This window comes from Papilio polytes, unplaced genomic scaffold (assembly GCF_000836215.1).
Source record: "Papilio polytes unplaced genomic scaffold, Ppol_1.0 DF823731.1, whole genome shotgun sequence".
In the NCBI taxonomy this organism is placed as follows: Eukaryota; Metazoa; Arthropoda; class Insecta; order Lepidoptera; family Papilionidae; genus Papilio; species Papilio polytes.
This window is the reverse complement of record NW_013525473.1, coordinates 3,114,656-3,118,076: the sequence shown is the minus strand read 5'-3', so window position 1 is coordinate 3,118,076 and position 3,421 is coordinate 3,114,656. Positions and strand designations below refer to the sequence as shown.

Here is a 3,421-nt window from a genome sequence, read left to right as displayed (position 1 = left end):
TCACCAGATATCATGCTATCGGTGGCCTGATCTGCAGCAATGAGAGTCCAATGTTTCCTCATGTCGACACAATAAATTACGTGCTCTCGGCCAATAATAAACAATCCTTTCCTACGCTATATTAGCTAGACTTAAGGACTTTCCGCAACCGACTCGTTTGCTTACGCCAGTCGATACACATTTTAGGCTTAAACTATTAGAATGGCGGCCCCCACCGCGTCGGTAAAGAAAAGTTGTCCACGGTAGAGGTCGATACATTCGCATTTTAAGTCACTTTCAAGGGTTTATTTATGTATTATAAATAATGTAGTCTAATTTGTTAATTATTATTTATAATACAAAGGGACCTAGTTGAGAGGTTAGTTTTCTATAGATTGTTGTCGCAGCATACCGATAATCGATCGAGTGGTGCTCAACCTTAGGCATTCCGTCACCTTCGGGTCGAACAGCTGCCGGCATTGTCGCCTCCGCGCCAGTAGGAAGCGACACGGTCGCAGATCGCTATTGGGCTTAAGGCCGTTATTCAATGCACCATCTTTTACCTTGTGCCCCTTACTCTGCCGCATGACCCGAAACAGCCGCCACTGGCCGCAATACTTAAATGAAAGAATACAAGCGCACGAGTCACTTTTTATGAAATATCTAGAGCTAGAGTTCGCTAAGGCCTAAAGTATAAACACAATACTTATTACATCGATAAATTTTTAAATTTTTAGAATGCTTGTAATGACAAACCTCTCACTATCGTTTTATGCTAATGTGATAAATTATTTCTTTCATTGCATCTGTTTTATGTGCTTTAGGTTCTTTGATAAGGGCTTATTAGACTAAAAAGTTATTAATTGGCCTGTAGTTAAAAATCTAAATTAACTTAATTATTTTTAAACGCCATTCATTCTCCATGTAGGTCAAATGCTTTGCGATGTCAAATTTGACCCCGTTTTGTTTTCACATCAACTTGACAATAATTGTACGTAGAAACATGGTAATTTCTCTTGCTAACATAACTATCTTTTAAATTATAAACTCGTATCTTTAGACTACGTTTATTTCTTACATAGTGAGCGCGTATTCGCTTAAAATCCGAGCGTACGGGTCTCAGCATATGGTGATTAACGCATTGTTAAGACGTAGAAAAGTAGAACGGGGGCGTCGAATTCAAGGCCTAGGACGTAGCTGTACAAATTCGTTAATATTTAGCACAAACTAAATATTTGGCAATAAGGTAAACATGTATTACGATATTACACATACAAAACTTTTTAATATATAACGTTATTCGGTATAATTATGGCGCTGCCAGATTATCAGTGTTAATTAAATACATTTCTTAATTACAAAACAGATCGAAAATATCAAAGCTTTCAATATATTATTTGGACGCATTGAGATAATTTACACCTTTTGAAATGTACAATTTTGGCAGCGACCTGCCGTATTTAATTTGAAGCAGGAAACGTGCGATTGAAGGTGAGTCAAGTGTGGACTCATCCGTTTATTTGACAAAGGAATTGCAGGAGGTTTTATATTACACGTTAATTGTATACGAAGACACGTCCTCTTTAGTGTGTGCGCGGCCTCAACCGAGTTTTGTAGATGCTTTCTCGATCGCGAACCGGGTCGCGTTCTCCATGCCAACGCCGAACAACTCGGCTTGCCACACTCACATGAACATAACTTTGAATTATAGAAAATAGCTAAACCCCCCTCAAGTACGGATAACAGATGGATTAATGCTTGTATGATCTAATATGCTTAAGTATCTAAGTGAGTTTCTTGTTTGTTTTGCAAGTTGTTGCGTTTTAACACTTTTGATCTAATTTTGTTGTCGTTGTTCTATTTTTCAATATAAATTTTCATAGAAAGCAATTTAATGTAAATATCTTGTTGGCCCTTCGATTATACCAGTAGCAGTAATTTATTAATGTAAAAGTAATGGTCGATTCTGTACTTCAATAACTTTGACCACAACAGTCAGTTTAAATAAATAATTAATAAATTGTCTTGCACTGTGCGCGGCGATGAACACCTACGTATGTGTACATACATACACATCAAAGATGTGTCAGGGCTAGTAAATATTTTAAAAAGTCAGTTACTCTCAAAATGATTCGTAGCTATTGTGTAACCGATGTATTATGTAAAGACTAAAAAGCGTTTATTTCAAGAAAAAAATTACAAATGTCGTATATTAATGGCTTAACTTCTGAAAAATCTGAAACAAGCATGCGATTATAACACATAAATACTAATTTCTTAAAAGTAATAATAACATTTAATCAAACATAACAAAACATGTTAAATGCTATACGGAAGTTTACTTTACATAATATAACACTTTAGGCGGACTGTGACCATCGGATTTACAGATACAATTAACAAAGATGATTATGACGTGCCTCGAAGTTTTACAGAAAGTTAGTTCATACGTTTTATATTAGGCTGAAGTCAGGGCCTCGGCCGAGCGTGAAGCGATCGTCATCGCGCTGACAAGGCAATAAACATTGAGGCCGGCCGCCTGCAACCTTTTCATTGACTGTTCCTCTAACTGATTCGTGAAATTTTAATATAATGTTGATTGAAATTTTTTCAATTCGTTCACGGACATCAATATTAGTCTCGAAGTTCCGTTTGCATATTCATGGTGTAACAACGTGGACCGCGCTGCAGTAGGGCCGAGGTGGCACAGTTTCTTGTTTCTGTTATAAATCAATGTGTCCCAGTTAGATTAATGTCTATGCGGCGTTACACAGCTATCGACGTGTGTGCTTTCCATTGGCCACATTGCCAAATGTTGTCGGTTCGTTGCGTGGCCCATGTTGCGGATTGTACGTATGCGTACATACACAGGTCGGCGGCATGGCCGCTTGCGAGTTGCGACCGCACCTCACGTGTCACTGGAATGTTGCATAATACACTCGCAAACTCTTGCTCTTTGTATTTAAAACATGTTAAGTGTGAACGTAACAATTTCAAAATCCCGTTGACAACTGGTGCATCTTTCGTGTTGGCACAGGCCAGAGTTTGTTTTCATAGATGTGACGCGTTTTAGTTCTGATATGAAAAATTATTTTATGTAACATGATTTCGCCATAATTTTTAAATGGTGACGACGATGGCTCATTTGAAATCTATGTTACTGTTTAAACTAAACATTATGAAAATTTTAGATTAAAATTGATATAATAAAACGAATACATATATGCTGATGTATGAATGTGGAAGAACCTGAAAGAGTACTTCTAGCAGAGTACATTTTTGTTTATAACCTTGGATGAAGTGTAAAGCACGGACGTCGCCAGGGAGAGGAGCTGATCATCCTAAATACCAAAAATATGTATTCATAAAACAACTGTGAATAAGACCATAATGATGGTAACTGCCACTCCTCCTCCTACCTAGCCTAAATCATCGGCTGGGG

General features: G+C 37.5%; 1 protein-coding gene across 6 annotated transcripts in view; it reads left to right on the top strand.

Annotated features, from left to right (window-relative positions):
* Positions 1-3,421, top strand: part of LOC106103665 (protein roadkill) — a 38,439-nt gene that overhangs the window by 16,003 nt on the left and 19,015 nt on the right. The gene's annotated exons all lie outside the window — the stretch shown is intronic.